The sequence below is a fragment of the Dasypus novemcinctus genome, unplaced genomic scaffold, assembly GCF_030445035.2.
Source record: "Dasypus novemcinctus isolate mDasNov1 unplaced genomic scaffold, mDasNov1.1.hap2 scaffold_340, whole genome shotgun sequence".
Classification (NCBI taxonomy): Eukaryota; Metazoa; Chordata; class Mammalia; order Cingulata; family Dasypodidae; genus Dasypus; species Dasypus novemcinctus.
Window position 1 is genome coordinate 45,001 of NW_026688304.1, and position 25,000 is coordinate 70,000.

At 58.5% G+C, this 25,000-nt stretch overlaps 1 long non-coding RNA gene across 2 annotated transcripts; it reads left to right on the forward strand.

Moving 5' to 3' along the window:
- Nucleotides 1-12,313: 12,313 nt before the first annotated feature.
- On the forward strand, nucleotides 12,314-15,498 carry LOC131277718 (uncharacterized). 2 transcript variants are annotated; one of them, XR_009184830.2, is made up of 5 exons: nucleotides 12,314-12,452; nucleotides 12,551-12,633; nucleotides 14,028-14,108; nucleotides 14,550-14,640; nucleotides 15,262-15,498. It is a non-coding gene; the product is annotated as an uncharacterized lncRNA (long non-coding RNA). The 2 variants fall into 2 exon arrangements; XR_009184829.2 differs by lacking the exon at nucleotides 12,314-12,452 and having other exon boundaries at nucleotides 12,509-12,633.
- The last annotated feature ends 9,502 nt before the right edge of the window (nucleotides 15,499-25,000 follow it).

Sequence of the window (25,000 nt, forward strand, 5' to 3'; positions counted from 1 at the left end):
CGGCCCACAGGCCGGGTAGACCAGCTGTCCGTCCGTCCGCCGGACTTAGTCTCTGGCGGCCCACAGGCCGGGTAGACCAGCTGTCCGTCCGTCCGCCGGACTTAGTCTCTGGCGGCCCACAGGCCGGGTAGACCAGCTGTCCGTCCGTCCGCCGGACTTAGTCTCTGGCGGCCCACAGGCCGGGTAGACCAGCTGTCTGTCCGTCCGCCTGGGGGGGAGGGAGGGGAATGTAATCCTAGTCTCTCTCTGGCGGCCCAAACGCCCGAGCGCGGCCCTCCCCTCCCTCCCTCCCTCCCTCTCTCTCTCTCTCTCTCTCTCTCTCCCCCTCTCTCTCTCTCTCTCTCTCTGGCGGCCTATTCTCTCTCTGGCGGCCCAAACGCCCGAGCGCGGCCCTACTCTCCCTCTGGCGGCCTAAATGCCCGAGCGAGGCCCTCCCCCCCCCCCCCCTCTCTCTCTCTCTCTCTCTCTCTCTCTCTCTGGCGGCCTATTCTCTCTCTGGCGGCCCAAACGCCCGAGCGCGGCCCTACTCTCCCTCTGGCGGCCTAAATGCCCGAGCGAGGCCCTCCCCCCCCCTCTCTCTCTCTCTCTCTCTCTCTCTCTGGCGGCCTATTCTCTCTCTGGCGGCCCAAACGCCCGAGCGGGGCCCTACTCTCCCTCTGGCGGCCTAAATGCCCAGAGCGAGGCCCTCCCCTCTCTCTCTCTCTCTCTGGCGGCCCAAACGCCCGAGCGGGGCCCTACTCTCCCTCTGGCGGCCTAAATGCCCAGAGCGAGGCCCTCCCCTCTCTCTCTCTCTCTCTCTCTCTCTCTCTCTCTCTCTCTGGCGGCCTATTCTCTCTCTGGCGGCCCAAACGCCCGAGCGGGGCCCTACTCTCTCTCTGGCGCCCTAAACGCTAGGTAGTCTCCATGCCGGATTTCCCCGGTCAGACCTGCACATGTGCTTCTGATGCTCCGAGTGTGCTTCGATTATGGTTTTCTTTTTTCCTCCCCACGTCTCCTTTCCTGTGTCTCTCTACTCTGTGTCTCTATTCTCTCTACTCTACTCTGTCTTTCCCTTCCTTCCCTCCCTCCCTCCCTCCCTTCCTCTCCCCACACCCCGTACCCCTATTCCAGAACAACGGAAAGACCGGCAGGAGGCCCGCGACGGAACCGTTGGCGAGAGGAGGAGCCTGTGTCCGAGGAGACTGCTTCCGCTTTGGCCCAGCCGCCCCTCGTCGTGGATGTGCGGCCTGAGGGCGACCGCGTCTCGGCCGTCGGATTTGTCTGGGCCCCTTTCGGGTCGACCGGATGATCGGCCGGGGTGGGGGTCGAGAGTGAGTGGGTGCTTGAGGCCGACGCTCACCCTCGAGAATGCTACCTACCGGGACCGCTGCGGTGATGGTCGTCGTCACCGCCGCCGCCGCCGCCGCCGTCGTCCTCGTCGTCGTCGTCGTCGTCGTCGTCGTCCTCGTCCTCGTCCTCGTCCTCGTCCTCGTCCTCGTCGCCGCCCTCGTCCTCGTCCTCGTCCTCGTCCTCGTCCTCGTCGTCGTCCTCGTCCTCGTCCTCGTCCTCGTCGCCGCCCTCGTCCTCGTCCTCGTCCTCGTCGTCCTCGTCGTCGTCGTCGTCGTCGTCGTCCTCGTCCTCGTCCTCGTCGCCGCCCTCGTCCTCGTCCTCGTCGTCGTCGTCGTCCTCGTCCTCGTCCTCGTCCTCGTCCTCGTCGCCGCCCTCGTCCTCGTCCTCGTCCTCGTCGTCCTCGTCGTCGCCGTCGTCGCCGTCGCCGTCGTCCTCGTCGCCGCCGCCGCCGTCCTCGTCCTCGTCCTCGTCCTCGTCGTCCTCGTCCTCGTCCTCGTCCTCGTCGTCGTCGTCGTCGTCGCCGTCGTCGTCGTCCTCGTCGCCGCCGCCGCCGTCCTCGTCCTCGTCCTCGTCCTCGTCGTCCTCCTCCTCGTCCTCCTGCCGACAGACCGGATAGAGCCTCTGGTGATCTGAGACGGTGTCTCTCGACCTTCTTGTCATCGATGTGTCCGAATAAAATAGAGACCTCTGTCCGTCCGAGACGAGGGCCGTGCTTGGGGCGTGTCGGCCCTCCTGGGCTGCCGCGACGTCGGGCGGCGGAACGCATGAGGTACGTGCTTAAAAGTGATGCCGTGGCTACGGATACTCTGGAACGGTTCCCTCTCCTTTCTTGTTTTTAGGTAGGAGACATCTTGTGCCCGATACCACGAGGACTCCGGTCTCAGAGAGACAGGCCAGTGGGGCGCTACGACACGGTCGGTGGATGGAAAGACCCGTGGCTCGTGATGGAGGAGATACGGCTGGATCTCCCGAGAGATTTAAACGCTCGGTTTGGATGCACGGTCCGAGTGGGAGATGTGCGTTCTTTGGCTCGTGTGTATCGTCGTGCGTGTGAGTGTGTATCTGCCCCGCCTTTTTTTTTTTATTCATTTTTTAAAAAAATATCACATTCAAAAAATATGAAGTCCCGTTCAACCCCACCGCCCCCGCCCACCACTCACCCCACAGCAACACTCTCTCCCATCATCATGACACATCCATTGCATTTGGTAAGTACATCTCTGGGCATCGCTGCACCTCATGGTCAATGGTCCACATCATAGACCATACTCTCCCACGTTCCATCCAGTGGGCCCTGGGTGGGGGGGGGGGGGGGGGCGGAATCTACAATGTCCCGTAATTGTCCGTGCCATGCCTTTTTGCCTCTTTCGAGATGGAGCTCTGCGGATTTTTTTCCCCTCCTTTTTTTTCCCCTTTAGGATGTATTCATTCTCTCTCTCTCTCTCTCTCTCTCTCTCTCTCTCTCTCTCTCTCTCTCTCTCTCTCTCTCTCCCCCTCCCCCCTCCCTCTCCCCCTCCCCTCCCCCTCCCCCACTTCCCTCCACCTCCACCCCCACCCCGGTCACGTGCTCACTCCTGTCCGTTTCGCCGGCTGTCCTTCTGTGTCTGCTTCTGTTCTCGTCGTTGGCGCCGGGGATCCATGCCTCCCTTCCGTCGCGTCGTTTTCCTGCGTTGGCTCTCCGTGTGCGTGGTGCCGCTCCTGCGTGGACCGTCCTTTTCGTGCGGGGCGGCTCTCCTTACGGGGCGTGCTCCTCGCACGTGAGGTGTCCCTGCGTGGGGGCTGTCCTGTCCCCACGTGGCACTGCCTGGGCCGAGAGGTCCTGGGTTTGAACCCTGGACGTCCCGGACGGCAGGCGGATGCTCTGTCGGTCAAGCTGTGTCCGCTTCGCTTCCCTTTTTTCTAGTTCTTCAAGTACCTTTACTTAACCACGTTCAGACAGGGCCCACTGGAATACTCGCCCGGGTCGACTCTCATTTCCTTTTGATTTTTTTTCATTTTCTTTATCTTATTTTCTTGACTGACTTCGCCCCACCCTCCCGTTGTTGTCTGCGCTCGCGTCTGTTCGTCTGCCCTTTTTCTTCGGGAGGCGCTGGGAACCGAGCCCGGGACCGACGATGTCGGACGGGAGTGCCTCCTCGCTTGAGCCGCCTCTCCTCTGGCACTGGGTGATTTTTTTAAAAAACCTTTTTAAAGATCGATGGACAGACGGATGGACGGACGGACGGACGGACGGACGGACGGATGGATGGAAGGATGGATGGATGGACGGATGGACGAATGGATAGATGGAAGGATGGATGGATGGATGGAAGGATGGATGGATGGATCGATGGATCGATGGATGGATCGATGGATGGATCGATCGATCGATCGATCGATTTAATTCCACTGCTCTCTGAGCCCTCCCCCTGGGCCCTGCTGTTTTTGCTGTCTGTATCCACTCGCTGTGTGTGTCTTCTGTATCTATTTCTCATTTCGGTCTTCACTTCTCATTTTTTTCTCCTCTAGGATTCACTGTGATTCGATCTTCGGGACCTCTGATGTGGGGACAGGTTCCTTGTGAGCTGTGCCACCTCGGTTCCTGGTTACTGCTCTGCTTCGTCTCCGCTCTCCCCTTCGGCTCTCTCTCGTCGTGTCGTCGCCTTGCTGCGTGACTCGCTTCCGTGGGCGCTGGCTCGCCGCGCTTCCTCTTCTTCTTTTTCACCCGGGGGGGGTGGCGGGGGGCACGGGGATCGGCCCCAGGGCCTCCCATACCGCACGGTAGGTGGGAGCCCTGTCCCTTGGGCCACGTCCGCTCCCCTGTTCGGGCCTCTTTTTCTTTCTTTTAATGTGGTGGTGCGGTTTTCCGGATACGAGTGCTTGACGTCGTTGGTTGAGTTTGTTCCTGACTCTTTGAATTTTATCCGTCTCGTTTTATTTTCACCGTTCTCTTGATGCTTTTCGATACTTTCATGGATAGGATCTTCATTTCTAGACTCTCCTCCGTGTCTCTCTCTCCTGTCTTTTCTTTTCAGGCTGTAGCACACCCTTTAGTATTTCTGGAAGATCTGCTGTCTTGCTTAGAAATTCCCTCGGTTTCGGTTTCTCTGCGAATAGTCTCATCGCACCCTCCTTCTGGAGAGATGGCCATGCCAGATAGAACGCTCTCAGCTGGAAGTTTTTCTCTTCTAGTATCTTAACTGTATCCTACCGCTGTGGCCTCTGGCTTATGCGGTTTCTGATGAGGGATCGGCACTTCCTCTTATCGGGTGTCCCTCCTACGTTGGGCGTTGCTTTTCTCTCGCCGTTCTCTGGATTCTCTCTTTGTCTTTTGGCATTTGACGTTCTGACCGGTCGGCATCCCGGGGTTGGTCTGTTCGGATTTTTTCGGATGGGAGTAGGTTGTGCTTCTTAGACGTGGATATGGCTGTGTCCTTCGATAGGGTTGGGAGATGGTCTACCGTTATTTCCTCACGTACTCCTTCTGCCCCTTTTTCCCTTCTCTTCTCCTTCTGGGATGCCCGTGCGTTGGCATGCCTTTCCCTGCCGGTTAGTTCCCCGAGACCTTGTTTGATTTTTTCCATTCTTTTCTTCGCCCGTTCTTCTGTGCGTTCGCTTTTGGAGGCCGTTTCTTCAAGCTCACCCATCCTTTCTCCTGCCTCCTCGAATCTGCTGTTCTAGCATTCCGATGTTTTCTTTCGTTTCATCGATCGCACCTTTCTTTCCCATAACGTCTGCTATTTTTCGACGTGCGCTCTCACATTCTTCTCTGTGTTTGTCCGGTGTCTTCTCGATGTCTTTCATCTGTTCAGGGGAAGCGGATTTGGCCCGATGGATGGGGCATCCGCCTACCACGTGGGAGGCCCGAGGTTCAAACCCGGGGCCTCCTGACCCGTGTGACGAGCCGGCCCACGTGCGGCGCTGATGCACGCGAGGGGTGCCGTGCCACGTGGGGGTGTCCCCCGTGTGGGGGAGCCCCGCGCTTGAGGAGTGCGCCCTGTGAGGAGAGCCGCCCGGTGTGAATAAAGTGCGGCCTGCCCAGGAATGGCGCCACGCCACGCACGTGTGGCGAGATGATGCGATGAGAAAAGCGACACGGGTTCCCGCAGACGAGGAAAGCGACATGGGTTCCCACAGAAGAACACACGTCGAATGAACACAGAGAGCAGACAACTGGCGGGGGGGGGGGGGGGGGGGCGGGGAATGGGAGAGAAATAAATAGAAAGAAAGAAAGAAAGAAAGAATAAATAAATGAATGAATGAATAAATATCCTTACTCTATTTAGCCGTCTCATTGAATTTATTACGGACGTTTGTTTGAAAACCTGTGATTAGTTGTCTTGACTCCTTTTTGCCATCTGGGGCCTATCTTGTTCCTTTTGCTGGGCCGCAGTTAAATCCACACCGTCCCCCGGTGTGGATTGTGACTTTGGCTTGGTGTCTCGCCGTCTGGCTTACTCGTGTATTTACTCCGGGTGCGCTTTTTCTCTTCAGTGGAGGGCGTTCTGCCCTTTCTCCCTTGCCGGTTGTGCGGTAGGAGCCGAGGATGGAGCCGGCGCCACGAGCCGTGGAGACTCAAGCTGCGCTCGTTGCCCCGGGGGACCGCCGAAGCTTCTCCCGGGTTTCTCCCCTGTCGGGGCTCGGGACCGAATCGCAGCTGTGTGCGATAATCTGGGTCTCCCGCGGGCCGCAGTCGTCCAGAGAGGCTGACGAGGCTTCGTGCCCCTTTCTCCCTTACCGAGGGTGGGGAGGGAGCCACGGGTGTGGGTGGCGAACTGTGCGGCACGGGTCCGAGATGACCGCCGTTGCCCCGGTAGGCTTCCGGTTATCCGGTCTGTGCTGGCCAGAGGTGCCTGCGGTGACCTGGCTGGGCTGCCTCGGGGCCCGCGGGCATCCTAGGCGGCCATCCTAGGAGGCCGAAGCCTAGGCTAGGACCGTAGTCCGAGCTGAATGAAAGGAACCGTTTCCTACCGCCGTGTGATTTTCAGTCGTCCCGGCCTCTCCTCCTACCGGGGGAGGAGTCGAAACGGTGGCTGCCGACTCGGACGGATTCACGCCCTAGCCGTTCCTGGGGTTACGGCTTAGCCGGCTGAGCCTGCTGATCGGTAGCTGACACCGGTGGCCGACCGTCTCCTCCTCCCCTGTTTTTGGGAAACGGTGCTTCCGATTCCAGCCACGGGGACGGCTCCCGAGGTGGCTCGTGCCTCCGGTGGAGGACGGGCGCCGGCCTCCGTGGCACGGCACGTGCCGCCTACGGGGTCTCCTCCAACGATGGGCGGTCTCCTCCTTCCGTTCCTTCGGGTACGTGGCGGGATGCTCTTCTGGTGTCCTGGAGTCCCCAGACAGGTGCTTCGGATAGTTCCACAGAGCGCTGGGGGTTTACTGACTGCCCTAGAGCAGGACCTGACTCCAGGAGCTCCTTATCCTGCCACCATCTTGCCGGCTGTCCTGCACCTTCGTTTTTAACCTGGTTCCATTTGCCACGGTGCCTCGGAATTCGATGGCTCCCTCCCTCCCTCCCTAGTGCGCGCGTGTACGGAAGAAGAATAAAAATAATCCTTAAAAAAAAAAAAAAAACAACCAAACCCGTGGGGGGGGGGGGGGGGGGGATTGGCAGCCGACGGCTCTCTTTCATGGGCTGTTGTCGGAGTCAGTGACCCGAGGGTATCGGGAACGAAAGACAAAGAAGGATTGGGTTCAGGGGATCTGAGAGCATTGATTTTTCAAGCTCATCAGACAACTTCATTGAGTCGAGGGGCTAGTATATATACCCCTAACATACGTGACATTCAGCATAAAATCAAGTTACCTATTGCCCTTACCTTGTTCTATAGTAACTAGTGCTTGATGAACACCAATAAACTTTACTGGAACTATTATTATAAAAATCAGTAACTATACTCATAAATCTTGTTACTCAGGTCGTTCCATTCTATACGTTATTGTTCCGCCTGTCGGTGTTCTTTCCCAGCCATGATTGTGATCCGCACCGATAATCATAAGGGACAGCTTGACTCGGTGGTCAAGGAAGTAACTTGCTTCCATGGAAACAACATGCCTTTGTTTCCCACAGGCTGTCGCCACCCTCTACGCTCCCGGGGCTGAGAGAGAACGGTGGGTCGGAAAGGCGACCTCGCCGCCGCGGTACGTGGGGCCCTCCGCGTTAGCTGTCTGCCGTATGTACCTCAGATGGGAGAGACAGAGCGATCCCGGTTTCAGAAACGGGGCCGTGAGAGCCACGAAAGAAACAGAGACTTGGCGAGCAGAGAGCCGGGCTTTCCGAGGTCCCCCATCTGAAAGGTGCCAGAACTGGCTGAGAAAAGCTTCCTTGGAGAAACGCACCTCGGCAAAGGAGTTACTAGCCCAGAGGGAATAGGAGAAGGTCGGGGAGTATTTCACAGAGGGCCCTGCCGTGTGTGAAGAGCCACGGCCAGGATTGCCGGTTGGACGCCGCCGAACTCTTCCGCCGCCGGTGCCCGGGTGCTTCTGACTGAGCTCCCGACCGTGCGTCCGAGACTGGTGAGCGCTCGGCGCTTGGCAGGAGACGATGGACTGGAGTGGAGCGGAAAATGAACGTGGGGATCCTGAAATCTCCGTTGAAAGTATAGACTATAATAAAATAAAATAAAAAATACTCGGCCGGCGCCACACCGAAACCTACGTGGGCAGATTTTTTTTTTTTTAATTTAAAAAGTTTTTGTAGGTACCCCCCCCCCCCGATTCTGCACGTGTGCGTGATTGTTTTATGAGTTTACAACTTCTCCCTGTCATAAGAAATACATATTTAAAAAATAATAACGGTGGGTTGGGGGAAAAACACACCAAATGTAAGATAACGACTATAGTTAGTCGTTACTGCTAACTATAGTCGTTAGTGCTAGTGACCATACTTACTCGTAGCATGGTTACTTTTCCCCCCTGACCGGTACGGTTGCAAGACAGTAAGCGTGCACATGTCCCTGGCCTGCATGACCCTGGACCCCTCTTCCCGGGTCCCTCAGTCCACCTCTCCCCCCCCACACCCCCCACCCCCGTTCGCTCCGCCTCTTGGCATGCAGGCCTCAGCTGGCCCACACACGTCCAAAATCTTCCCAAGTCCCCACCGAGTAACCTCCCCTCCCCCCCCCCCCCCCCCCCCGCCATGCCACCTTACAGATCAGATCGGAACCTGAAACTGACCCCCAAGAAGCCTGAGTGTGTGTGTGGGGGGGAAGGGGGGCCTGTGTCCCACCGGGTGGTCGTCCCTGCTTGCTCACCATGCTTATCAAGGATAAGATGAGAGCTAACCCGGCCTTACACTCTCTTTTAAAATTTACAATTTCTTTCCATCTATTTCCTATTTCATTTTACAATTTTTCGATACGGAACAGGTCTTCCTTAACCGTTAAAGTCATGGATGGGACGCGTTGGTTAGACGCTACGGTCTGTGAATTTATCTCAATAAACCTGCTTAGCAGACAAATAAAGAACCGTGCCAGAGTAGCCGAGTAGGCGGTGGATGTGTGGGGGGGGGCCCAGTGGGCCCAATAGGCCGGGATAGGCGGGATCCGTGACTGAGCTGAGAACCCCTCGGGTCCTGCTTGTGTCTCCGCCTGCTCCCCAGCCTGGCTGAGAGTCGGGGGTGGGGTGGGCGGGGAGGGGGAACTTGGTTGACGGGAGGGCTTTCCCTGTTAAAAAGAAAAAGGGCCCACGACTGTGTCAAAGACGTCCTCCCTGGGGATGAACTCTGGGTCTAGCCTCTCTGAAACCCCCAAACCCCCAAAGAAATGGTCTCCCCATGGCCTCTTCTCATCTTGCCCAGCAAAGACGGCCTCACGAATTGTGTGCCAGCGGCCATCTGCCTTGGAGGTTTAGGCCAGCTGTACTGGGTGTGGTGTCTCTCTCCTTTTCTATGTAAATAGAGGAGGGCCTCGCCCTCGTAGCCTTCTCACCGGTTACCAAAAGTATTGCCTCTTCCCACCCACCCCCACTCCTCCCCGAGCTCAGAGGGGCGAATCAGGCCCTCACAAGACTCAGCAATCCTTTCTCTTTGTGGTTTCCTTGTTGTTGTTGTTGTTGTTGTTGTTTTCATCCCCCCATCTGTTGCTGCACGTGTTAATTTTTTCCAGTCTTTGGCGACCCAGAACAAAGCCGCTTCAACATCCGTGGGCAGGCTAGTGCGTGAAAAGAATTTCAATTCCCTAGAGAAAATAGGTAGAAGTGCGTTTACAGGGTCATTTGGTAAGTTTATAAGAAAGGGACACCGTCTTCCAATGGGACGGTATGGTTTTGTTCTGCATTCACGTGAGCAGTGTTCTCCACTCATGCCACTATTAAGCATTCTCTCTCCCTCTTTTTTTCCCTTTAAACTAGTCTCCTACTTCTATCAAACCTAACCTGGCCTTCCATTCACTTCACGATTTTACAATTAAGGCCGTATTAACAGCTTTTTAAAAAGCCATCGACTACCCAGTTTGGCCAGTTCATACGGTGGTTTGTGAGTATATCTCAATAAAACCGCTGAATAAAGAAAGAAAGAATTGTGCAAGTACAGCCAGAAAGCGCCGCTGTGTACAGTAGGGGAAACGGAGCGATGGAGAGGGGAGGCCCTTCCTTGTCCGTTTGTTTCTCTGTTGTCTTTGGGTTCGGGCCGCGCCGGGGAGCCCCGGGGTGGAGGCGGGGCGAGCCGGCTCTCCCCGCCGCTTTTACCGGGGCCCCGCAACGGACACCTTCTCTGGCGCTCTCGGCGTGGGTGGGGGCAGGCGGGGGGGGGGGGGGGGGCAGGGGGAAGGGGAGGCTGGGCTCTGGTTTCGGGGCGGGCGGGGAGCGGGGGTGGGGGGGGTGGGGGGGGCAAGGGGGCGGCTGGGCTCTGCCCTCCGGACGGGCGGGTGGAGGGAAGCGGGGAAGGGGGAGGCTGGGCTCTGCCTTCCGGACGGGCGGGTGGGAGGGGGGAAGGGGCGGCAGGGCTCTGCCTTCCGGACGGGCGGGTGGGGGGAAGGGGTCGGCTGGGCTCTGCCCTCGGGACGGGCGGGATTGGGCCCGCCGGGGTGGGGGGAGGGTCTCGGTGGCTGGGCCCGGCCGAGAGAGGGCGGGCCTCGGTGGCCGGGGCGAGAGGGGGCGGGTCGCCCTTGCAGGACTGGGAGGTGGTGGGGCCGCGGGGCCCGGGCGGGCCTTCCGCGTGCGTGCACTGGGGTGGGGGTGGGGCAGGGGTCTGCGCAGGAGGAGGAGAGCGGGCGCGCGGGCAGGCCCCGCGGCCGACCGGGCCGGTCCGAGCCGCACGGGCTTCACGGGCCGGCCGTCAATCACGGCTCCCGGGAAGTGCGGGTGCAAAGCTCTACTTTCGTTTCCTGATGGGCCGCGGCCCTGCCTTCTGCAGCCGCGGCCTGTGCCATTTTGTGCTCCCGCCGGCAGTGCCTGTGGGTTCACGTCCTCCCCAGCACTTGTTTTAACGCACACACGCACACACGCACACACGCACACACGCACTGTGTGTGTGTGTGTGTGCGCGCGCGCGCGCGCTGTTTTAATCTCAGCCCTTCTAATGGGTGTGAAGCGGTGGAGGGCTGGGTTCTCTCTCTTTCTCCAAATATTTGTAATTCTGTTCATGTCACTGAGTCATGCTCTTGTCTCATAAGACCCTGCCTGGGTCCGAGGGTGGTCTCAGTGACAGGCCGGCCTCACCTCATGAGAGACCAACTGAACCGTGCTCTTGTGTGCGTTTTCTTCTTCCCCCTTGCTGAGAGCGTTGGTGCGACTCAGGTGGTTCTGGGACTGGCTCCTCAGTCTGAGACTGTGGGTTTCTTTCAGTAAAAGTGTTATTTTTGGCCGGGTTGTGGCAAAATGTTTCAATTTGTAAACAATGGTGGGAGGGGGTGATGTTTTGCCCTCTGAGCCTGGCAGAGCAGCGGCCCAAACTTCCCAAGTCATTGCTCCTGAATGTGACTTTTGTGAGGGACACGATTCTATCGAGGTGATCGATTCCATTCGACGTGATAAAACACATCTACGAGAAACCTCAGGGTGGCATGATGGGTCATGGAGAAAGTCTGAATACTTTCCAGCTTAGATTGGGAACAAGGGAAAGCCGTCTTCTCTCACTGTTCTTATGCGATGCAGTATTAGAAGTTCTTCCCAGTTCTGTAGGACTGTAGAGCTAGAAAAGGAAGCGAAATGTGTACAGACTGCAATGAAATAAAATGGGCTTCCTATTTATTTGCATATGACATGAGCACCTATGTAGAAAATGGCAGGGACTCTAGGAAGATACTGATACGGGAGTTTGGCAGATGCTCATGCAGGATAGAAGAAACACAGAAAACAAAATTCCATTTCCGTGTGTCGGCAATGGACACTGAACGCGGGCACACCGAAGTAAACAATAACAAAAGCAAGCAAGTAATTTTGAAGGGTGGATGCTTCGATCCACGGTGGTGTATACATACCGTGGAATACTAACCGGCAATAAAAAGGAATGAAGTGCTGATAGACCATCGGCTTGGAGAAATCTGCAGAGAATTATGCCTAGGGAGAACGGCCGATATCGAAAAGTTATAATTCTGTGTGTGACGTTCTTAAAATGAACCAAAAAAGGGAGGGGAGAGGGGGATCGGAAAACGGGTTAATTGTCGTCAGAGGCAGATGGATGGGAGGTCCTGAGTAGGGAGTGCCGTGGGATAAGAGGATGATGGAATTTTTTGGCGTCTCAGCTCTATCGATGCTAACATTCCGGTTGGACTACAGTTTTTGCAAAACATCACTGTGGTGGGAATCGAATGTCAGTCACACTCGTAGCGAGCGTAGAAAGTTCGCAGACTGAAAAAACTATTCAGAGGTTCGGTTTTTCAAATTGCTAGGCATTTCTGGTGCAGCTTTTTAAAAAAATTTTTTTTTATTAAAGTTAATAATTCTATCTATTTTTTTTAAAGGGGCTTCAGATGACATAAATGTTACCTAAAGAATATAAGGGAGTCCCATATGCCCCCCTCCCTCCCCGCCCACGCTTTCCCACGTTAACCACGGCCTACCTTTGTGTGGTCGCTACGGTTGGTTGTGACGATTGGCGAGCCCATATCGGAGCGGTGCGACTGACCGTGGATGGCCGTTGACGTGGCACTTTATGCTCTGTTCCGTGACGATTTGGTTGAGTTGTGACAGAAGAGACCGAGGTCTGTTTCCGTCCCTGTGATGCCGTGCGGGACGAATCCGGTGTCCCAAAGATGCCCCCTTATGACACCTACCTACTCTTCCCTCTCCCGTCCCTCAGAACCTCTGGTGGACACTGCCTCTTTGTTGGCGATCAGAGTTCTTCTGTTGCAAGAATCATCATAAATCTATAGTCGGATGGCAGTAAGTCTACTCTAGCCCATCGTTCCTTCCCCAATCCGGAGCATGTGGGTGGGGGCTTAATCCCACAGGGGCAGACGGATGGAGCTCTCTCACTTGCAGTGACAGACACTTTGTGTTCCTTGGGACGGTCGGTAGTTGCCCATCATCGTCTCCTCGTTAGTTTCCCCGGCCGAGCCCGATGCACTGGAGAGCAGGTGCTGCGACTCTGCTGAGTTTCAGGGCCCGCCCGACTGGCACACGGACGGCCCGAAGGTTTACGTCTCTGGGACATATGTTGACCGAGTATGGTGCGCAAAACTAAAAGGGGCGGAAGAGCCATGTGTAGAGAACCCCTCAGCGAGCCTCATGCCGCTTTACCCTGGGGAGCATAAATTCCAAAGGAAGGCCCAGGCCCACGGACAGGGTGCCAGATTCCTGAACGGTCTACCCTGCTTATGGTTTCTGGGTGTCTCTAGAGCCCCTGGGAGCCCCGCTTTTTCTTTTTCTTTTTTTAAGTCTGGGTGTTTTTTCCTGCCCTTTTTTCTTTCTTCTTTTTTTTTTAATATTTATTTTTTTATTTCTCTCCCCCCACCCCACCCCCACCCCGGTTGTCTGTTCTCTGTGTCTATTTGCTGAGTCTTCTTTTTTGTTCGCTTCTGTTGTTGTCAGCGGCACGGAAATCTGTTTCTTTCTGTGGCGTCATCTTGTTGTGTCAGCTCTCCGTGTGTGCGCCGCCATTCCTAGGCGGGCTGCACTTTCTTTTGTGCTGGGCGGCTCTCCTCACGGGGCACACTCCTTGCGTGCGGGGCTCCCCTACACGGGGGACACCCCTGCTTGCGCAGGGCACTCCTTGCGTGCATCAGCACTGCGCATGGGCCAGCTCCACACAGGTCAAGGAGGCCCGGGGTTTGAACCACGCACCTCCCATGCGGTAGACGGATGCCCTAACCACTGGGCCAAGTCCGCCGCCTTTTCTGCCCTTGATGGCCTCCCTCCCCAAGGCCCTAGGAAGTGGGTCTGCAACCCATTACCGGGCCCAGAGCCCAGTTGCTTTGTTTTTGTTTTAGTTTTTTTAAAAATTTCTTTGTCTTTATCTTTTTTTAATGTTACATTAAAAAAATAGGAGGTCCCCATATATTCCCCCCACCCCCCTCACCCTACTGCTGCCATAACAACCACCTCCTCCATCACGGTGGGACCTTCATCGCGCTCGGCGAATACATCTCTGAGCGAGCGCTGCCGCGCCCCATGGTCAATGGTCCCCGTTACAGTTTACGCTCTTCCCCCGGTCCACCCAGTGGGCCACGGGAGGACATACACTGTCCGGTGACTGTCCCTGCAGTACCACCCGAGAGAACTCCAAGTCCTGAAAATGCCCCCACATCACGTCTCTTCTTCCCACTCCCCACCCTCAGCAGCTACCGTGGCCACTCTCTCCATCTCGATGCTACGTTGACTTCCATTCCTAATCACCATAGTTCCAGAACAGAAGCTCAGTAAGTGCACGCTAACCCATGCTCTATTCCTCCATTCCGTGGGCCCCGGGATGGTTATGTCCACTCCACCTCTGTATCGAGAGGGTGCTTAGATGCCCCTTGGATGATGGACGCAATTCTCCTGTTTGCAGTTGTTGGCACTCTTGGCTCCCTGGTGTGGTGGTTGACCTCCTTCACGTCCCTGTGGGAGCCCCGCTATTGGAGGCGACGATTAGTGTGGCGGGCCTGCTGACACTTGCCTTACAGTAACCTCTGGAACCAACTCCGGGACGCGACTTTGAAATCTCTTAGCCCTAAGACCTCATTTGTATTTGCAAAATCTGATGATCGGTCTTCTGTCAGTGTCTTCCTAAAAATTAAGTGTGTGCTTTTAATCGAGGAGGGCGGGAGAGGAGATATAATTTTGGCCACTTCATTTTTCTTCCATGCTTTCTTATGCAGACTTCGTGAATGAAAGCGATCCATCTGGGTCAATCGTGATTTAGCCTGAGTCCTGCCAGAAAGAGGCTGAGCATCTCTGCCTCCGAACACTGTGAGTTGGCCTGTGGTTATCTGTGGCAATTCGTTCCCATAGGGTGTGAGGAATTCCCAAGCAGGAATCTGATGACCCGTCGAGAATGAGGGCCTCCGCGGAAATTAAATAGCTAAGCCCATCGTTTATTTCATTCCTGGACAGTATGATGTCCGATCGGTACAGCTGTAGGAACAAAATGATCATCACGTTATAATTAATTTCTTTACATCGATAAACGTTTGCTGCTATCCTGAGTTGGAAACTGAGGCATAGTGGTCTCGCAAAGAGAGACGTGCTGTTTCCATGGCTACCATGGCTACGCTCGCCCCCTCCCCCCGGAGGAATGTGGTCATTAAGAGTTCCGGGCAAACAGGATGAAGCTGTGAATGGCTGAAAGAAAAGATGAGCAGATCTACTTCGGAGTTAGGTGGAATGCTTGGACTTTGTACCTTGAGATAAAGATTTTTTGAGTTCCTTAGATCGTGAGTAATGCTATTAGTGAACTGCATACTTGTTCTCCCGCAGCCTGGGCTATATAGAAAGCCCCTTGTAAACAATGAAGATGTCTGAGGAGTCTCTACTCCCAGACCCCCGGATCCCAGCCCTCTTCTCTTCTCTTTCTCTTTGTTTCATTCCCAGTACCCTTCGTGCCCAAATCTCCAACAATCCTGTTTATTGCTGATCACGGATGATGTGAAGTCTCTCAGCTGGCCTTACAGGCTCTTTTAAAATGTACAGTTTCTTTCCACCTACGTTCCAATGTTTTTTTTTTTTTGTTTTTGTTTTTGTTTTTTAAATTTTACCGTAAGGGTCTTTTTAGCAGGTTTAAAAAAAATAAAAATAAAAATAAAAGACGTCGATGGTGCTCTTTGGCTAGACCCTATGGTATATGGATATATCTCAGGAAAACGGCTTAATAAACAAATAAAGAGCTGTGCCAGAACAGCCAAAGCGGCACCGGACAGATCCGATCGGCTGGGGTCTGTGACTGAATTCAGAGCCCCTCAGGTCCTGCCTATAGCTCCAACAGGCATTGCTGAAAGTTGGGGGAGGGGGGGAGGGGGAAAAAGGGGGCCTTTTTTTTAGGGGAGGGGTTTCCCTTTAAAAAAAAAAAAGGGGGGGGTGTCCATGACTGTGTCAAAGATGTCCTCCCTGGGGATGAACTCTGGGTCTAGCCTCTCTGAAACCGCAAAGAAATGCTCTCTCCCATGGCCTCTTCTCTCATCTTTCCCAGCAAAGACGGGGCCTCACGGATTGTGTGCCAGTGGGCATCTGCCTTGGAGGTTTAGGTCAGCTGTGCTGGGTGTGGCACCCACCCCTCTCCTTTTCTATGTAAATAGAGGAGGGCCTTGCAGTTTTCAGGTTACCTTGGCATTGCCTCTCCCCTCCCCCCAACCCAACCCCAGGTTGCGAGGAGTGACACAGGCCCTCATATTACTCAGCGATCTTTTCTCCCCGCGCGTGTGTCTGTGTGTGTGTGGGGTGTGTTTTCCCATCTGTTGATGAACACGTTAATTTTTTCCAGTCTTTGGGGACCCAGGAAAAAAACCTGCCTTGATACTTGTGTGCAGGATACTGTGTGAAAATCGTTTCAATTCACTTGAGTAACTAGGTAGAAGTGTGTTTACAGGGTCACGTTGGTAAGTTGATAAGAAAAGGTCACCGCCTTCCGATGTGGTTGTATGGTTTTGTTTTGCATTCACGCGAGCAGTGCTCTCCATTCATGCCACTCTTTGGCATTCTCCCTCTCTCCCTCTGTCCCTCTCTGCCCCCCTCACCCCTCTCTCCCTCTCTCCTTTTCTCCCTCTCTCCCCTCCACCCCTCTCCCCCCTCTCAAAGCTAGTCTCCTAATACTATGAAATCAAACCTGGCCTTCTGCCCTCTTTTAAAATGTGTGTGTTCTTTCAAACTATCATCTATGCCACTTTACGAGTTGACAATAAAGGTCTTATCAGGAACTTTTAAAAAGCCATCGATGACAGACTTTGGCTAGATCGTACGGGGTGTGACTACATCTCACTCAAAGTGCTGAATAAACAAATAAACCGTGGTGCGGGAGGAGCCAGAAAGAGCAGCTGTGTCCAACAAGGGACGGCCCCTGCCCGAGAGACTGAGAGGGGAGGCATTTCCTTGTTCGCTGGCTTGTGTGTTTGTCTGTTTTTTGCTTTTCATCAGTAGTACAGAAATCACAAAAATGCCTTAATAGTGATCGCAGTGATGAACGCACAACTATGTGTCCGTATCAAACACTGTCGATGGTACACTGTGGATACAGTGGACGCTTTATTAATATGTATCCAGAAACCGATCTGTTTAAATGTAAAACTAGAGTGGGTGAGGGGAACATACACCGACTGTAAGATATGGACTATAGTTGGCAGCCCTATTTTGAAGGTGCTTTTGCACAGTTTCGTAACAGATGGATCACAACCACGCGTGATGTCGGCGGAGGGGTGAGGTATGGGAGGGAGCCCTGGAATCATGTTTTGCATGTTTATTTCATGTCTACAAACTTTTACTCTACACCTAATGTTTGTGTGTGTTTGTGCATGAGTGATGTGCTTCAATAATATATAAAGATGTAAAGACGTGTGCGTGTATATTTTATATACATACGTATATACGTGTGTGTGTGTATATATATATAATAATAATAATAATAATAATTATTATTATTATTATTTTTTTTTTTTTAACAAGGAGGGTGGTGATGATGGCCACCAGGTCAACAGGAAGGTTTAGGATTCACCTCTTTCTTTTGAGGCAGGGCTTCCACTTGTTGCTCTTCAAACTTGGAGGCTGTGATCTTGGTTTGTGAAGAGATGGAGGGCTGTACGGTCTGACCTCTGACTGGGGGATTCAGCCCTTTATCTTCATGAACCGTCTCCCCCTGATGTCTGGTGATGTTTCCTGTTAAAAGTCTGCCTCATCTGAATTTCAATGAGCTGTACTGGCTCTTATGGGATCCTTGTTCACATGGTACACCTTCTCCCAGCTCTTTAAAAACAGAACAGAACAGAACAAAACAAAACAAAACAGAAGAAAAAAGAAAAAAGAAAAAAAAGGTAAAGTGAGCCTGGAGAAGGCCCCAAAATCCTGGCAGCAGACCTGACAGTATTTGCCCCGGATGGGACGTGACTCCACGATGTGGCCCTGGGCTTGCTGTTAGTGGGACACTCGGTTGAGCCCAGGCCCGCCAGGTCACTCGAAGAGAGGGGCTCCCCCTCGAAGAGATGTTCTCTAATTGTGTCATCTGGAGAATGCCGTGTAAAGGGAACGGTCCGACCTTTGACTTTTTAAGGCCGGCCTTATCGCTCTGCACGGCGTTCTGAGAGTCACCCAAGGAGTCGTGTGCATCGGTAGTTTGTGGCCTGCTCTGAATGGCTTTTCTTTTTTCTTTTTGGCAGATGCCCGTTTCACGGGTGGGAAGGAATGTGGGTGTCTTTAAACAGCGAGTAAAAAACCACAAGCCGTTGGGGAGAGGGCAATAGAGAAATAAAAGTAAATCTTAAAAAGAATAAATAAGGAAATAAAGGACACGTGGATCGTGTCCGTTTCGGGGTTACAGCCGAGAAAGCTGATAGGAACATTCGTGTTTTTTGTCGTTGTCATTGTCATTGTCGTCGTCGTCGTTTTCTGGGTGCGAGTTTTAATTTCTGGCGTAGATACCCAGAACGGCAGCCCCCATCCCCGACGGTACTGACGTTTTCAGGACAGTCTTAGTATGTGTGTTTTCAATGAGACCGTTTTCCAGGGCGGCGGAGGAGGACATGTCCGGGCAGCGCCCGGCCCCGGGGGTGGGGGTGGGGGGCTGGGCCGCGGGGGTGGAGGAGGGGCGGGCCGGCTCTCCACGACGGTCTTCGGGCGCCCCCAGGCGGCCGGCCGCTTTTCTGTGGGCCGGCAAAGTCGAGGGGTCGCCCTTCTCTGGCCTTGCCAGCCTCCTCCTCTGCCGGGAGCCATTTTGTAACCCAGGGCATGATCTTCGCTGCCCTTCTTGGCAGTGTTCTCCATCTATCTTCCTCCCTTCCTCCCCTCCTCCCTTGCTCCCTTCCTCCCCTCCTTCCTCCCCTCCTTCCTCCCTCCCTCTCCCCTCTCCCTCTCCCCTCTCCCTCTCCCCTCTCCCCTCTCCCTCTCCCCCTCCCTGCCCCCCCCGCCCCCACATCTTGCTGCGACACCCAGGGCAAGAGCGGTGACCGTCGGTGTTCTGTGTCTGCGTACGAGACAAACGCGTGCTTTCGAACGAGGGGGACTGGAGGGAGGTCTAGTTTGAGGTGTCCTGTCTCGTCGGACGGACGACGAGTTGGCCCGTGGTTCTCTGCAGTCATTCATTCCGGTGAGAGGTGAAGAATTCCCAGGTCGGGGCCGGATGGAGGACCCAGAGAGCGTGACGGCCTCGGCGGAAGTGAAGTCGCTCCGGCGCCTGTTTGCTTTGGTCTCGGAGAGGACGGCGTCCGACGGCGAGGACCGTCTTATCGGAAGGAGAACGACGTGACCGTCGACGTCCGTGACTTCGGATGTCTTGTGTCCGTCGGTGCTGCTCGGTTGCCGTGCTGTGTCTTTCTTCCTACGGACGATAGGCTGTGGGACCCGGCCCTCCGGTCTCTCTTAAAAGCGACGATGTCTTGTGATCTCCTGTCTGTTTTGCCGAGCGCTGTGACCACGGAGGCCTGATGGATGTGGCCTGTGGGTGGGAGGCTCTTTGTCTCCCTTGACCTAAGCTGCCTGTCCTGACTCGTGGGTGTGGGATGGTGAGGGGCCGCAGCCCGTGCCCTTGGTCACCGTGGCGACGACTCCGGTCCCGGGACACGGTGTGTCGGTGCGAACCCTATAGACTTGAAATGGTCGGGGAAGATGCACCCGGGCCGTCTGAAGCGCGTGCTAGAAGCTTACCTAGGATGTGGAAGATGTCTGCTGATTCGAGCCTCTCGAGAACTGAAACGAAAGGACCCTTTGGCCTTTCCTCTCTGTACGAAAGGGACTCGAAGATCGTGTTCGGGGCTCAGGTTTTCAACAGAAACCTCCCGAGTCCGGCCGTCCGGCCGTCCATCCACCGTTTCTCCTTCTCGAAGCCGTTCCCGAGTCCTGGCCTTTCTATACGCAAATAATTGAACCTCTGTCAGATCCTACAACGTGATGAGTGGCTTAAAGAAAAGAAAAGAGAAAAGGCCCTCGATCGTCCACCTTGGCCAGGCCGTGCCGTCTGTGCCCGTTCCTCCATAGGACGGCTTAGTCGGCAATTGAGCGGTGGTGCCGGAATGGCGAGAAAGAGCGGCTGTGTCCGGCGGTGGGAAACAGGGAGACGGAGAGGGGAGGCGTTTTCCTCGTGTGTCTGTGTTTTGTTTGTTTGTTTGTTTGTTTGTTTGGGTTCGCTTTTGCTTATTATCGGGTCGCGTAGAAGCCACGGAGCTAGGCGATGACGATCGCTCGTGGTGACGGACGCACGACCGTGCGACGATACCGAACGCTGCCGGTCGTACGCTTTGGGTGAATGGGATGTCGTCTCGACACGTCTCGACACGTCTCGACGGACCGGCCAGTGCGTGGGTAGATAGGATTGGATCTCTGGATGTTTTTCTTTCCGATAGGCGAGTAGGGCTCTAGCAGCTCGTTCGGCCTACGGATGGCTTTTCCCTACCGGGTGTTGGCAGGGGCTTTGGCGTGCCATAGGAGAGGGTTTGAGGTTGGGGTGGGGGGGGTGGGGGGGGGGCCCGGGGCCGTGCCCGTGTCCGTGCCCGTGCGTGTGTGTGCTGTGTAAAACAGGGAGGGAGGGAGGAGGGCAGACGGCGTGACATGCTGGGCTAGGGGCGGGCTGGGGGTGCCCGCCGGCGACAGTGCCTTAGGAGAGGCAGTGGGAAGGGGATCGGGTAGGTGGAGGGAGAGACGGGCCCACCCCACCTCGCCGCCCCACCCTGGTCCCTCTCCCTCCAGCCCGGCGGCCTCCCCTCCCCGGTGGGCGGCAGCCGCCAGCAGCGTTCTCTCGGAAACTGCCCCCCGCCCCCCCCCCCCCCCCCCCCCGCTCTGGTTTTCCTCTCCCGTCCGTCTGTCCGTCCACCCGCCGCCATCCATCCCGCCGCCGGTGCTCCGCCTCGGATTCACGGAGGGCTCCCCTGACGCGGCGACATCGGCTCGCCTGACCCTACGTCCCCGTGTCCCCGTCTAAACGCGCAGGCTCTCTCGTGCCCATCTCCCGGGTCGGTCCCCCTCTGTCCGCGTCCCTCCTGCCTGAAGCCGGAGCGGGCGTCTCCGTGTGCTTTGTCGACACGGGTTCCCCCTTCCTTGGGTCGGCCCGGTCGTTCGCGTTCCATCCGTGCCACGCGAGTGCTGTCATCGCTGGGCTCGAGTGCGATCGATCGAGCACCTCGCTCTTTTCTTTTGCCGATTCTCTCCCGAGACCGGACGCGCTGGTTTTACTTTCGCTTTCTCCGCCTGGATATGCTTTCTAGGAGGGGACACGAATTAGGCTCTCTCCTTTCTCCGGCCCCCGCCCCCGTCGCCATCGCCCCGCAGGCATTCTGGGCACGGGCGGGCGGGCCTGCCTCGGAACCGCTCCCCCCTCCCCCCGGCGCCACCGGGTCGTGGTCAGGCCCGGCTCTCCCTCCGCGGTCCCAGTCCGAGGCGGGCCGGGCTGTACGGCGGGAGGACCCTCCCGGCAGAGCACTTGGCCGCCCCGGCCCCCGGCCCCTCCCCGTTCTGGTCGGCGATGGTCGGCGTGGCGGTGCACGCCACGGGCGAGGGGCTGACGGGAGAGGGTGCCTGTGCCGGGTCGGCCCGTGCCCGAGTCCCAGCGCTCGCCCGGGCGGGCCCACCCCCACGCGGTTTTCCTCTTCGGTGCTGCAGCTCGGCGGCCGCCTGCTTAGGGCATTGGCCGTAAGCCCCGGCAAATTCACCGCCTGATGCAGCCCGAGCCCGCGCCCGAGCCCGCGCCCGAGCCCCAGCCCCAGCCCCAGCCCCAGCCCCAGCCCCAGCCCCAGCCCCAGCCCCAGCCCCAGCCCCAGCCCCAGCCCCAGCCCCGGGTCCCCAAGGACCCCAGGGAAAGAAACGGCCCCCATCCCCTTTGGGGTCGGTTTTGGCGGTGGCCGAGGCCTCGGGGCCTGCCCGGATGATCTCCGGCTGGCCCGGCCCGAGCGACGCGTTCCCGAGTGGATCGGCACGGAGCACGGCGACCGGCCGGCCGACCGGCCGGCCGGCCGGCCGGCGGCGCGCCCTTGGCGGCCGGCGACCGCCATCCGTCCCGCTGCCACCCGAGGCCGGTTGTCGGGCGCCGCCTGGTGGCCGCTTTTATGCCGTTGTCCCCGGAGCTCCGGCGAAGCCGGCATGGGAGGGGACCCGGCCGCTGCGACCGCGTCACAGTTCCTGGAGGCCGGCAGCGTTGGCAGGATGGCCCCGCGTCGCCGCTGGGCGCCGTCGTCGCGGCCGCCGGCGGGAGATTGAACCGCCAGAGTTGTAGGCGGGTGGCCCGTGGCTGCCCTCGGGCGGGCGGCCCGAGGCGGGGCTGGCTGCCCGTGTGGGTCGACCAGCACACGCTGGTCTTGGCCACCGCGGCCTCCACCCGGCGCGGGCCACCGCGAGTGGCCGCGATGGGTGGCTCCGCGCTCGGTCGCCGACCGCCTGTGCCCCCCCGGTCGGCGGGTGGGTGGGACTCCCTTCCGAGGATTTTTCCAAGTCCTGCTGCTCCGGAGGCGGGGGCTGGCCCCTGCCGCCTGGGCGAGGCCCGGGGAGGGCGCTTCGGGCCCGGCTGCTGTCCCGGGTGGGTCCCGGTGGGCGGGTGGGCCCCGACCCCCGACAATTTTTCCAAGTCCTGCTGCGGAGGTGGGGAACGGTCCGGGATGTGCGTAGAGAGCGCGGGCGGAGGGAGGGCGACCTGGAGGCCTGCCGCCGGCCTCGACCCCGTCCGCCCCGTTGCCAGTCCCGCCCGTGGCCCGAGGGTGGAGCGGGAGGCGGCTTGGCTGTCCCGCACTGCGGGGCCCCGATCCTTCCCGGTGCCGTCTGAGACCGCTAGTGGGGACCTCCCCGGTGACTGCTTTGGGGCACCTGTCCTGCTGAGGGTACCGAGAGACCCCCGTCACGGAGACTGGGAGCGGTCCTCTGCCCGTGTCGCCCGTGTCCCCCGTGTCCCCGGCCCCCCCCCCCCACTAGGGTCGACCAGATGGCCCCAGGAGCTCCGGGGACATGAGGCTATGGGGTCGTCCTGTGGGCCAGTGGCCGCATGACGCTTCCGGGAGGTCGGTGTGACCAGCGGATTGTCCCTGTGTCAGGGCTTGGTCCGTTTTCCGCCAAAAGTGGGCGTTTTGGGCCGCCAGGTTAGTGGTGACACACTGTCCTCCAGCCAGAGATGGACACTGTGGGCCAGACGGTTGGGACGCCGGATGCGCGCGCGCGCGCGCGTGTGTGTGGCGGGGGGCTCTGGGTTACCGATGGCCCGCTGCCCCGCCCTCCCCTTCCTGCTTGAGCTGAGCCCCGCGCCCTGCCTGCTTGGGTCTGTGCGCGCGCCGGCTCTCACGCTCTCCGAGCGGGGCCGGTCTCCTTCAGTGTGCCGTGGTCTCTGGTCGTCACTGAGGCCTTGCCGAGTCGGCCTTTGTGGTGTTGTGTGTCCCAGGCGATCGATGCGGTGGTGTTGTGCTCTCCCTGGGCCGGGCCTAAGCCGCGCCAGACGAGGGACGGACGTTCCTGGTGAACGGGACCGCTCCCCTCGCTCTGCCCGCGGGCCCCTCGCCTACTCTCCCTGCCTTGCTTGGCTGGTGCTGGGAGTTGGGCAGGGGTGCGGACCTGGCTCTCTGACCGAGTGGCCTTCCCTCACTTGGCCTGTCCTTGGCTTCTGTTTATGTGGGCTCGGTCCCTCTCCGCGGCGGGGAGGGGCCCTCTCGCTGCTGTGGCGCGCGAATGCGCCTCGCCCGGCCCCTCGCGGTGCCCCTGGAGCGCTCCAGGTTGTGCCTCAGGTGCCCGAGGCCGAGCGGCGGTGTTGTTCCCGTTCCTGGCGTCCCTTTGGGCCGCCGCTGCAGGTGCTCTTCCCGTGTGTGTGCTTGGGGAGAAGGCCCGGCGGGTCGAGGGTGGTAAGGGGCACCCCCCCCTGCGCGTGGAGGGGGGGGTTGCCCGCGTGCGCCCCGGTGGCAGGGCCCGGGGCCGGCTTTTGGCCGACCGCGGGGGGCTCGCCCGTCTTGCCCGAGTTGTTGCCTGAGAAAGGGGGGTGGGGCCTGGCCTTGCTCCCCTCCTCGGACGTGCCTGGTGTTCGCCGGAGCTGTAGTGTTTGGGCCTTCCCTTAAAAGTGCGTGGGGGTGGACGGGGCCTCCCGCGTGTGGTGTCTCTGGGTGCCGGGTGTGCCCTTGGGGTTCCTGTCGCGGTCCAGCCCGCCGCATCGGGTGGACCGGGCGGGGGCCCTCGGTGACCCCTGGGGGGGGTGGACTCGAGGTGCCGCACCGAGTGGGAAAGGGGTGTGTGGTTCCCCCGGTCCTGTTGATGCCACGACGGGAGCCCCCGCTCCCCCCTCACTGCCCCCGTTTGCTGTAAGACTTAGCCCGTGTGTGGGGGAAGGCCGGGAGGCGAACACGTGAGGCCGCGGAAGGCAGACGGCCGAGCCCTTGGGCGTGAGGCAGTGGGCTCCGGTCCCCTGGCCGCTGGGCGTCCACGATGTGGGCAGCGAGGTCCCGGCTCGCTGCTGGTGCAGAAGCCCCCCTTCTCCTCGGCAGGTGTCTCCGAGCACCTTGTGGTGGAGCCCCGTGGGGGCGCTTGGCGGGGGCGGCCTGCCCTCGGTGAGAAGGCCTTCTCTAGCGATCCTCGAGGGTGCCTTGGGGTACCGGACCCCCCAGTCGCTGCCCCTCTCTGCGCGTAGCCCGCCGAGTCTATCGGCTGGGGTTTGCATGTTAGGCAGAGCGTCCCCGCCCCCCGCCCGGGGGGAGGGGTCCGCCGGCCCCGCGGTGGGGCCGAGCGCCGCTCTTGTCCTACCGCGGCCCGCGCCTCCCCCCTCCGAGTCGGGGGAGGATCCCGCTAGGGCCGGGCCGGCGTCCGGCCGTGTGTCCGCGCGCGTGTCTCCGGGAGGGAAATGGGGGCCTCCGGGCCCGGGCCCGCCCGCCCCCTCGCCGCGGGCGGCTCTCCGCTCCGCTCCCGGCCCCGGCCGCCGCTGGGGGTGGCGGTCGGGCACGGGTCGGGCCGCCTCGGCCGGGAGCGCTCCCGGCGGGGTGTGGGCCCCGGGCTGGTAGACGGATGTGTGCGAGCGTGTCCCTCGCGGCGGCGCGGGGCGACTCGAGGTCGCGCGGAGCCCCGTGGGTGGGGCCGGGCGGTGGGTCCGCCCCCGAGTGGCGGCCCGGGCTCGGGCCGGCGCGTCAGGCGTGGCGGGGCCGCCCTCCCGGGCGGTGGGGCCTGCTGTGCGTTTACCTGGCGCCCG